Here is a 12,200-nt window from a genome sequence, read left to right on the forward strand (position 1 = left end):
TTCTGATGCATATGGGTCTATTTCTGAATTTACTCTTCTGTTAATCTGTCTACTCTTATGCCAGCATCACTAACATAATGTAGTGAGCAACTGGAGGGCATGTCCTTTTGTCTACTTAGCCACTGTACACCACCATCTCTCCATCATGGTTGTGAATATATGCCTGGACTTGATCCAACCCTGTTACTTACTACATGTGTAAACGCAAGCAAATTACCTACCTCTTTCATGCATTGATTTTTTCTTGTATAAAATGGAGAAAACATACCTCATAGAGTTGTTGTGACAAGTAAAGTAGTCTGTGTAAAGCTCTCTGTGCAGAGCTTGGTATAGAGTATGTTCACCAATAACTTAGTTCACAATATAGACATTTAGGACATGGTCCTTCTCATGGTTTTGCTCATGACTTGTTTGGAGAGATTAAGGACAAACACGAAAAGGGAGATAATTTGATGATACACCATAAGGTGAACATGTACGTTTCCAGCCCTGTTAGGTGGCAGACTCGGGGCTGCTGTGGCAGGAATGGGGATGTGGATAGGGCAGCTGGCTGTTCAAGACATATATCAGGGTGGCAGTGACTTGATTTTGTCATTGTTGTCCAGGAATTGGTTCTCAGCTCTGTCGTCCAGTTGATCTGGAGTTAGCTCAGATCTGGAGTCACACCAGGCCAATATATGGTTTCAGATGATCAGATGGGAGAAGATGCCCATGTCTAATGAAACAGAGCTCACTTTCAGATCATGTGCCCTGTCCAGAAGGCATGGATATCTGCATTTTGCTGGCTGTTTTTATAAACATGGTACAATCCTTCTCCTCATTTTTTGGTCTACCAATCATTATTAAGTTCAAGTTTCCCAGATCAGAGGGGTGGTGCCTCCTGCAGGAACCCAGATGCATTTGCAACTTATCTGGTGCCTTCTTGTTCATGGAGTCTGGGTCCCTTAAATTGTTCATGAATGTGGATTTCCAGTTTGGAAGACTTGCCTTTGATACCGTATATGACACTAAAGTGACTTACCGTGACTTATATTAACTTGTTATACTCCTTTTCTATTCCTTTACCTGGCAGCTCTTCCTTATGCCAGTCTCTCAAAGCTGGGTACATTATTTCTGCACCCCCAAATAGAATAACTCTTCTAGAACAGGAATAGTTACTTCTACTGCAATGTCTGTCTCCTGTTCACTATTGGATAAATACAAAGTCACATTCTTTACCCAGCTTTCCTTGATTACACACACACCTCTCTTCTGTTGCTACAGCTCTTCTTTATACTTGTTATCCAATACAGTTGATGAAGTTATAACCTTTGTTCCCTACATTCTAGCCTTTGAAATGTTGGGCTTGGTGGATTCCTTAGTCCATGCAACAACGCATTTACACACCAACTCTTAGGACCGCTGAATTGCTAATCCCTTGTATGCAGTTTCTCTTTCAATGGTTGGTTGTTTCCTGACCTTGCCTCCGAATTCAGAGGGTGTAGATTCTTGATTATGGCCCCCAAGTGAGTGGTGACTTCTTTAATGCTACTAAAAGGAAGCTTGTGCTTTCATCCTAGTTCCATTTTCCTTGGGTGACACCAGATAAGGGAGTTACAGTTTTCACATCTAATGTTATCTATCTATAATATAATAGCGGGTTTTATTCTTCCAAACTGCTGTTGAAAGACACAACCACTACTGAGCCATTACCTATATATATTTTTATCACCCACTATTCATTATAATGCCTTTGTGTTCTGTCAGCGTTATCAGAGGCAACCAGTATTTATTAGGTATCCACTGGATGTGTGACATTGTGGGAGGTGCTGCCAAGGGCACTTGTTTAGAATGAAGCATTATGTGGGAGGAGGGTGACAATTTTTCTTTAGAGCTAGTGCACCATTCTACCTTTCACTGTAGTTTTGGCCACCAGGTTGGTCAAATTATTCATTTTGTCTTTTGGTCCCTGTTAGGATTTCCTAGAAATTTGAGTATGTTTGTCATGTCTTTCAGGTGGGTTCACTGCAATATGGCCTTTGTGTGAATAAAATAAGAAAACATAATCCCTTCCATGATATATAAAATGTGTGTGTGTGTGTGTGTGTGTGTGTGTGTGTGTGTATTTATGTATGAAGTGGCATAAGAACTTCTGCTTTTATTTCAGTATGTATGCTGTGGAGCTGGGTTAATTTAATAGAAGACTTAACAAATATTTCTAGACCCATTTACCCAAATAAACTTAGCTGACCTTATTTCACATCATATCCTGGAGTTTCTGGTGAGGACTTAATGTTCCTTTCTGTGAGTAGTTTCTGACTTCTTGGCAGCTCAGTAAAGAGTCTGAGCTCCCAGTTTTCTTAGTCTTTAGATTCATCAACCATCTTGAGCCTCACAGTGTATGTGTAGCTGCAATAATCACCTTGTTGGGATAGTGGGTCTGAGGTATCTGTCCATTTTGGCATACACAGTATGCCCTTTGATCCTGCTGTCTCTTGGTCTCTGGGGTGTCTGCCATTATATCATAGAGTCCTGCCAGATACTGACAGGTGGCAAATCCACCATGATCTTTTTCAAGTTTCAGATGCTTCTTTTATTATGAGAATGATGATGGTTTGAGTTATAACTTGTGTCTTGTTCTCTACCCAAAGTGTCTTGGCAGAGCTAGAATCACTACTGTTGTCTCACTGGTCATACTAGGTAGAGAGTTGCATGATACTTTTTTGGACACCAAGAGTGACTTATTTTATCAAACACAGAAGCAAGCTAACTCATTAAACAAAACATTTCAGTGCAGTGGATCTCACTTTGTATATATGATAGCCACTATTATTAATAAAAGTATTGATAAAGAATTTTAATGCATGCAGTATCGTTATTTTACATAATAGCCAGATATCTATTAGGCTTTAATTTGCATGATGTTGTATGTTTTTCATGTGTGTCCTTTTATTGATCATAGGCAAAGTAGATAGCATTGCCTTGTGGGGAGTCATCATGGAATATTGGAGAACCAGACAAACCTGGGGTTGGATTCCGCCCCAGCTATTCTAATCACTCAGTAATAAATGCAAGGAATTTACATGCAGGCAAACAACTTGAAGGTTGTATCATTTGGGTTCCAATCAGGAAGCTGTAACCATATGAGTTATGGTTTAATTAGAGAATTTAATACTAAGAATTATTTACTTAGTGTTAGAGAAATGAAAAGTTTAAAAACAAACACCTAGGTATCATAGTGGTGATGCAGGATCCCCCCAACCCCTCAGTTGGGGAAGCAAAAGGAAGAAGATGGAATTATTAAAACTTAGATAGTTGGGGGGCAAGGGAAAAAATGAACTATTGGGACTTCATCAAGATAAAAAGCTTTTACACAGCAAAGGAAACTGTCAACAAAACCAAAAGACAACCAACAGAATGGGAGAAGATATTTGCAAATGACTTATCAGTCCAGTTCAGGAACGTTCAAGGTGGTATGGGCATTGACTGCAAATGACATATTGGATAAAGGGCTAGTATCCAAAATCTATAAAGAACTTATCAAACTCAACCTCCCCAAAACAAATAATCCAATCAAGAAATGGGCAGAAGACATGAGCAGACATTTCTGCAAAGAAGACATCCAAATGGCCAACAGACACAAGACATGTGCTCAACATCACTCGACATCAGGGAAATACAGATCAAAACCGCAGTGAGATAGATATCACCTCACACCAGTCAGAATGGTTAAAAATAATGTCAGGAAACAACAGATGTTGGTGAGGATGTGGAGAAAGCAGAACCCTCCTACACTGTTGCTGGGAATGCAAGCTGGTGCAGCCACTCTGGAAAACAGTATGGAGGTTCCTCCAAAAGTGGAAAATACAGCTATCCTACAACCCAGCAGTTGCACTACTGAGTATTTATCCTAAGGATACAAATGTAGTGATCCCAAGGGGCACAGGCTCCTGAATGTTTATAGCAGCAATGTCCACAATAGCCAAACTATGGAAAGAATCTAGATGTCCATCAACAGATGAATGGATAAAGAAGATAAGGTATATATATACAATGGAATACAATGCAGCCATCAAAAAAATGAAATATTGCCGTTTGCAGCGACATGGATAGAACTAGAGGCTACTATGCTGAGTGAAATAAGTCAATCAGAGAAAGACAATTATCATATGATCTCTCTGATATGAGGAACTTGAGAGGCAGGGCAGCGGGTTGTTGGGGGTAGGGAGGGAAAAAAATGAAATAAGATGGGACCGGGGAGGGAGGCAAACGATCAAAGACTCTTAATCTCATGAAACAAACTGCAGGTTACTGAAGGGAAGAAGGGTGGGAAGGATGGGGTGGCTGGGTGATGGATATCGGAGAGGCATGTGCTATGGTGAGTGCTGTGATTGTGTAAGCCTGATGACTACCAGACCTGTACCCCTGAAACAAATAATACATTATATGTTAATAAAAAAATAAAAAACCAAAAAACCCCAAAAAACAAAACTAGAGGTACCATTCCCCCAAACAAACAAATAAACAAACAAAAGTAGAGGTAACACACACACACATACAGACAGACAGACATACACACACACACCCCAAAACCTTAGAAGACTGGGCCTGGTAGGGCCGGGATGCACATCTCTGAGGAGGGTACGCTGGCTGGGCTCGTGTCACCGAAGGGCTGCTTCGAGGAGTGTTAGAAAACCTGTACGCTTTTCCTCCCTGTTGCTACTGGACTGAAAACTGCCACCGTGAGCAGAAGTGAGCTCCTGCTGCCAGAGCTAGGAAGTGTTGTTGCTGGAATGTAGCAGCAGAAACAGGGAATAAACCAGGAAGGCGCGAATCATGCTTCCTCCCGCAGTCTTGCGGTCTCCCTGACGCCCCCTAGTGACAGAGCTTAACAGGGAGCAGCGGGCTCTGCGGTCTGCAGAGTTCCAGAGCAGAGCAGAGAAGACGTGAGAAGCAGAGCAGAGAGAAGTGTGAGACGGAGAAACCATAGTTTCATAACCAGCGCAGGCATGAGGTTGCCTACCCAATGGGCTGTCATTGAAATTTATGGAATTTATGGAATTATGGAAACTCTCTGATGAGAGTTCATAGGAAGGGCTAAAACTCCCCAGTTCTGTTCTTTTCTTTTTTTAAAATAAGATTTTATTTATTTATTTGTCGGAGAGAGAGAGAGGGAGAACACAAGCAGGCAGAACAGCAGGAAGAGGCAGAGAGAGAAGCAGGCTCCCTGCTGAGCAAGGACCCCGATGCGGGACTTGATCCCAAGACACTGGGATCATGATCTGAGCCGAAGGCAGCAGCTTAACCAGCTGAGACACCCAGGTGTCCCCCCACCCCTTAGTTCTTTTCAATTCTTATTACTTTACAAAGTCTTGCGCTAGCCTAGTTCTTAAAGATTCTCGGTTACACTTTGATACTGATTCCTTTGTTTTGACCCCAGTCCCACCATAGTAGCATTTTATGTGTGGATCCGCAGCATTGGCTGTGGAATTCCTTGGTTATTAGCTGTGGCCTCTGGGCAAGTTAATTTAAGTTCCCCTGGCCAAAAATTTGCATTACATGAGATAAACATGAACAATGCTTAATTCAAAGCCTGGCAAATAAGTAGTTAAACATGTTAGCTACCATTATTGTCATCCTCATCATCACTGTCATTATTTAACGTGTATGGAGAAGGAGGAACCAAACAGCTTCCGCTTAAGATACAACTGGGTGGCTCAGTGGGTTAAGCCGCTGCCTTCGGCTCAGGTCATGATCTCAGGGTCCTGGGATCGAGTCCCACATCGGGCTCTCTGCTCAGCAGGGGTCTGCTTCCTTCCCGTCCCCTCTCTCTGCCTGCCTCTCTGCCTACTGTGATCTCTCTCTGTCAAATAAATAAATAAAATCTTTAAAAAAAAAATTTCTTAAGATACAACATCAGAGAATCCAGCCTGCTCCAAAATCACCACTGATTACCTTTATCTCTGAAACCTAACCATTCCAATGAAAAAGAAACACCGTTTCCCTTGTTAGCTATCTAGCTCATTTTTGCTTCTCCCCCAAATTTCCGTTTTTCTAATCTTTGATCTGATATGCTAAAAGAAGCCAGTCTTACCAATTCTGCTTTGTATTAGGGGATATTGAGACCCGAGATTCTTTTGAGACTTTCCCTGAGTCATGCATGTATTTGTAAAGAGGCCTGGAAGGGATTCAAAAATCCATCATGCCACTATCAGGGAGTCTTGAATTCTGAAGCATTCCTGGCTCCCACTTGCTCAGGGATATGGAGACTGTCACTAGAAATTCAGAACGAGTGTTCTGCATGGTAATGTGGTACATCACTGCTAGGTCCTGAGGCAAGCTGAGGACATCCTGAATTTTATGCATTATGCATGAGAGGGTGTAAGAAATAAAGGATCAATCATCTTCTCCCTCAGATAACATTGATCATTTGCTACACATTATTTGGCTGGGCTCTGTGCAGATTTATTTTCTCCAATGAGAACGAGAAGCAGATTGCCTGTTTTCTTAATGAGCAATGACATCAATCTAGCCAAATCTATCTAATGTACTGGATGACTCTCTCTCTCTCTCTCTCTCTTCCTCTCTCTCTGCCCCCCTCTCTGCCATAGTTAGAAGAAATGGGGACAGCTTCTGAAGACCGTGCCAGCTCCTGTGAGGGTGGTGACAGAGTGGGAAAATCGGGTCTAATTCAGGGTGATGAAGAGTCTCTTTCTCTCCCTTTACTTTTCTCTCTCTTTAATTTATGGCAGTGTTTTCACTCTTCATTTTTCCAGATGGCATATTCGGAGGGGCTGATCTGCAGAAAAGGCCAAGTGAAAAGTCACCCAATAATGAGAAAGGAGAAAGATGGCATGTGAAATGCATGACTCCGTAGTGATGCTAGGGCTCTGAGCAGGCTGGAATGGCACAGTCACCAGGAAAAGTAACAAATCCCAATCAGAGGATGTTATTATAGGCACTCTCGCCAACACAAATGACTCTCAATGACATTGGAGTCAACACGTGGCACCCATGAGCAACTGGAGTGGAAACTTTTATTGAGATGGTATTCCCCTCATCATGCTGGCCAATGTGCAGTAAATCGGCAGGTGTTGGAGATAATGCTGTGATTGAAGGTTTGAGAAGAGAGTAGGATGTCCTGCCGAGCACGTTCCCTCCTTCAGTGTCCACTGTGGGAGGCGGGGGCTTTGGGACATTTGGTATTTGGTGGAATAGATTACAGATGGCAGATGAGGGCTGGCCTGGAGTCCTGGCAGGAATGGTCCCACTAGAGGCCATTCGCGGGGAATCACCATGCCTGTGGGAGAGCAGATATCACAGGGCCCTGGCCTGGCAGAGGGATCCTAACAGAGGAGGAAAATGTGTTCCTAGGTGGAGAAAGCAGAGGGATAGGGCAACTTCCAGGAGATCCTGCCAAAAAATAGGTTCAGGCCCCAGAAGGAAGAGAAGGCTCTGGTGAGAACAAGACAAGACACACATCCCAGGCAAACGCCAGAGTGGTGGGACACAGGGCTTCCCACCTCAGAAATTTCCTGCTTACACTGTCGTGTAACCACTTCCACTGTCTCAAAGTCACAGAGAAAGAAATGGGTTTGAAAGTGTTGGAAGCTAATTAATCATGAGCCACGATAGCACAGGGAATTAGTGATGATATCGTGAAACTAAGTCCTGCTTCTGTTTTTTATTCCTGCAGAAATGGAAATATGGGGGAATTTTTGCCCAACTAAAATTTAAGAATGAAGAAGCCTGGGGGAGGGGTATTGCATAGTGCCCTGCCTCTACCACATCGGGCTTGCTGCCCACTCGGAAGGTGAGGACGTGGCTTATTGGAACCACAGCTCAGGAACAGAGCCGGGAGACCCTGTTAAACAAGCGGGCCTTCAGTGGAGGGGGAGGAGAGGCAGGGAGAGCGTCGGAGGCGCCACTGAAGTAATAGGTCACTCTGTGCCAGACGGTGCTAGAACTATAAAGATTTTCCCATTAAATGAGTGTTCTTAGAATTTTTTCTTTTCTATTATTTCTTTCCTCCCTCCTTCTGGCCCTCCCTTCCCCCTTTATTTATTTATTTATTTATTTTTAATTTTTTTTAACAATTTTTTTTTTTAAGATTTTATTTATTTATCAGAGAGAGGTTGAGCGAGCACAGGCAGACAGAATGGCAGGCAGAGGCAGAAGCAGGCTCCCTGCTGAGCAAGGAGCCCCATGTGGGACTCGATCCCAGGACGCTAGGATCATGACCTGAGCCGAAGGCAGCTGCTTAACCAACTGAGCCACCCAGGCGTCCCTCCCCCCTTTTTTTAATTTTAAAAGATTTTACTTATTTATTTGATAGAGAGGTAGAGAGCACACGTAGGCAGAGCGGCAGGCAGTGGGAGAAGGAGAAGCAGGCTCTCCACGGAGCAGGGAGCCCGATGCGGGACTCCATCCCAGGACCCTAGGATCATGATCTGAGCCAAAGGCAGCCGCGTAACCAACTGAGCCGCCCAGGTCCCCCATTCCCTTTTCTTTTTTTTTAACAGATGGAGGAAGCCCATTAAGGAGAAGCAAAGGAACTCACCCAAATTAGTGTCAGGTAGAGAGTGGATCTCTCATGTGTTGTGTGAGTTCAGAGTCTGGCTAAGCCCTGTGTCACACAGCATCTCAGTCACCTGCCCTGGGATGTAAAGTCTGAGTCAGCCTTGCTCAGAGGCTGCCCTGAGCCAAACCATCCCCTTTCCCATTCAAGAGCTAGAGATAGTCCTTTTATGCATTCCCCCTGAGATCAGCTTACTGTTTGGGGGAGTTCAGCCACAAGCCAGTGTTGGCGGCACTAACTTGCAATCGGCTCCTGAAGGGTCCTTTTATTTTGTACTCAGATGTAGATCGTTACATTGTAGATCTTGCTTAAAGTCATCTTTCCATATTTAGCCTCTTGCTCTGGCCTGTCAAGATCTTTTTAAATCCTTACTAACAGCAAATTCTTCTTCTTCTTTTTTTCCTTTTTAAAATACAATACAACATGAAATGAAAACCACAACTCTCTTAAAAGCCCTCCTGTTTCCGAAAGCTTTGACACATTCAGCAAAGATCTATTCCTTGGTGTCTGTCTGTGCTATGTTTATTTTCTGCTTTGCCGATTCGTGGAGGCTAACTGTACCCAAATGTGCCTTTAGACGGCAAACTCTTCAGGGCAAGGGCTCTGCTCTTTGTTTTGGCACGTGCTACCTATTACAGAGCTCAGTGTGCACCTGGGGCTCCAGATAAATAATAACAATCCAGGAGTATTTCTCACTTGGAGAGCTGCACAGGTCTTTCCAGGCTGCGTGTTAGCTTTCTTTAAAGAATATCCGAGTGACCGATTTTACCTTGACATTGGGTGCCCATCTCTCCACACCTGTTCCACCTGCTGCCTGCCTGGTGTCTCCCGCTTTATTGTTTGCTGTTTCTGCACTGCCCTTAGGAGCCATTCCTGAGAAGTAGCACTTTGGCTCGCAGATCATGCACGCGTTTATGAATGTTTTGGTTCTGACTCCCGCCAGGCAGCATTCTCCCCCCTTTCGCTCCCCACCCTGTCAGTGCTGAAGTGTGAATCCCGGATGCTTTCCAGTGGACAGAAGCCAGAGCAGGAGGAGGTAAAGAGGTAGGAGGGGACAGGTATTTGTTTTTTGGCAGTTTTAAAAACAACTAGCCCAAGCCGGAGTTTCGTAGTTTTTAGCAAAATAGTCCTTGTTTTTGTTTTGTTTTTCCCCTCTCTCTTTCTCATGAGAAGCTGGAATGGGGGGTTTAGGGAGAGGATTATAGCTTTTTTTATTTTTTGTAAATGTATTTATTTTGTTAGCTTTGAAAAGAATAGTTTAAATTTGGTTAATGCACATGCTATCATTTTCCAAAATCTAGAGCGAGAGAAATCCTGGATGGTTCCAGTGGGTTTGGAAGCAAAGTTGCCTGCTCTGGCTGCAGCCAGATTCGATTACTGTAATTCTTTCAAGTGGCACTTTTGCTAAAAATTAAAGTGGGTCTTTTGGAGGGACCAGGATTCAGCTGAGAGGAAGATGTCTTACAGCCCTGAATCAACCACTTCATCTCAGATTTAGAATAATAAAAAAAAAAAATCAGCTTCTAATCCCCCCACTTTTAAGTTGCCATCGCATAAGGAGGGCTTGCTGTTTAACAGAGCGACACCTCAACTCTTGAGTTACCTGGCTCCGTCTCACGCCTTCGGGCTCTTCTTGGCAAACCAGACTCCATCATTAGATGGTTCTTAGATTCTCTATCACATGGTCCTTTTGAACATCATGCTTACATCTCCTTCCCTCAAAACTTGTCTGTCTAGGAAACTACTATTATTCTGTAGTGTGTGATTCATGTAGCTGATATTAAGTGTATGGTCATACATTGCTGTTCCAAATGGTAGCTTTTTTTCTTGCCTTTATTCAGTTACTTATTTGTTTTGACGGCGAATGTTTTATTTAATCATTTTCATTTGCAACGGAAGCTCTGGAAATCAAAGTTAACATCTTTGCCCATGAGCTTCTTCTTGACTAACTTTAATTTCTGCCTCTGAGTCTTCAGTAACCGCCCCTCCCCCCCCCCCCCCCCCCGCCCTTCAAATTAAAGGTATCTGCTGCACTAGCTTCTTGGTCAAGATCTCTGAAATGGACATAGTCTAGTTCAGCATTCAACTGTATCAAGCCCATTTTTCCCATGCAAAGTTTCTTCCTCTGTTTTTCTTCTGATCTAACTTTTAAGTTACCCCGAGGTGATGGGGAGTTAGTCTCGTGATGTTGAAGGCAGAAAGGAGTCATATGCATTTTCTGCTCTGCTGATGTGCCTGTCCTCCCTTCTCCTGCTATGTCTAACACCTGAAGGAATCACACAGAGAAGCAACTGTCCCTCTCTCCCCCTTCTGGTGGCTGCATTCCCTTCCTCTTCCTTCTCCCGTTGGGGGTCCCTTCTCAGATAGGCTCTTAGAGCCACTCATTGGCTTGTCTTCACGGGCCTATGAGACACCTGTCATTCTCCATGCTTGGTTTGTGACTGATGGTGGTGGTGGGCTGCCACACTCTTATTTCCTTCAGGTTTCACTGGGGCTGGACTGCAAAGACTACCACTCTCCAACTGTACCTGGGAAAAGTATTAGCGCCCCCTACCCAAGATATCCTAAACGTTACAGGACAATGTCCTGGTACCCCTCCAGCTCCAAGTTTGGCCAGAGCTGAAGAAGAGTAAAAAATTTTTCACTGTTCATTTTTTCCATCTTTTCATCTTAGTAGGATTCCTTCATCTGCCCTCTTTTCATGTGCTCAACTGCTTACCGCGTGGCAGTAGGCAGTGGTGTTAGGCCTCGAGAGAGAGGTTGGGGACCAGCTCCCCTGCTTTGGCCATATGTACTGGTATCTTCTTTCTTTCTTTTAAAGATTTTATTTATTTATTTGACAGACAAAGATCACAAGTAGGCAGAGAGGCAGGCAGAGAGAGAGGAGGAAGCAGGCTCCCTGCTGAGCAGAGAGCCCCATATGGGACTCGATCCCAGGACCCTGAGATCATGACCTGAGCCGAAGGCAGCGGCTTAATCCACTGAGCCACCCAGGCGCCCCCTGGTATCTTCTTTCTTACTCCTGAAGTCATTTATCTCAAAGTCAAGACTTGGGCATATCTTTTTACTGCTTCCTACATGTAATATGTCAACTCTGTTTATTTTCAGATTTAGAATAAAAAAATGAACTTTTCATTTTCTCCCTTGGGTTGATGTTGCATTGATAATGGGAACAACTGCTTCCCCATGGCAAATGGTAATTCAGAGTAGCTAGGTCTGGGTGCAGATGTTGCCATGAATATTTTATATTTCTTCCTGCTTCATATGTGTGTAAATATGTGTGTACATTTGTGTGTGCATTTTGGCAACTAACATAATCAAAGTTGATATTCACAAGAAGAACAAATTTCTTAAGTAGAAAAAAAAATGTATTATTAATGGTGCCAAACATACAACTACTTAGTAATGTCAGCTCTGATGTCACCTCAAGAGCCATACATAAGAAAGGGTCAGCATCACATTTTTGTTTCTAGAAGAAAATACACATGACTATATCAAAGCAGAACCATCCTGATTAGTTGTACGCGAGTATTTGATTATATTTTGTTGTTTTACAGAATCTGGAAGCAAGACAGCAATCTTCCTGTAGTACTGGGCTGAGTGGTGCTGGAGCTGGGATGGGTATGTGTGGGATGCTGGGCTG

At 43.4% G+C, this 12,200-nt stretch overlaps 1 long non-coding RNA gene across 2 annotated transcripts in view; it reads left to right on the forward strand.

The window, feature by feature from the left end:
- LOC131826607 (uncharacterized) overlaps positions 1–12,200 on the forward strand; it is a 204,234-nt gene that overhangs the window by 11,964 nt on the left and 180,070 nt on the right. For both annotated transcript variants that reach the window (XR_009351677.1, XR_009351676.1), the window contains exon 3: positions 12,115–12,178. This is a non-coding gene — a long non-coding RNA (uncharacterized LOC131826607). The remainder of the gene's footprint in view (positions 1–12,114; positions 12,179–12,200) is intronic.

Source organism: Mustela lutreola, chromosome 3, assembly GCF_030435805.1.
Source record: "Mustela lutreola isolate mMusLut2 chromosome 3, mMusLut2.pri, whole genome shotgun sequence".
NCBI classification, from domain to species: Eukaryota; Metazoa; Chordata; class Mammalia; order Carnivora; family Mustelidae; genus Mustela; species Mustela lutreola.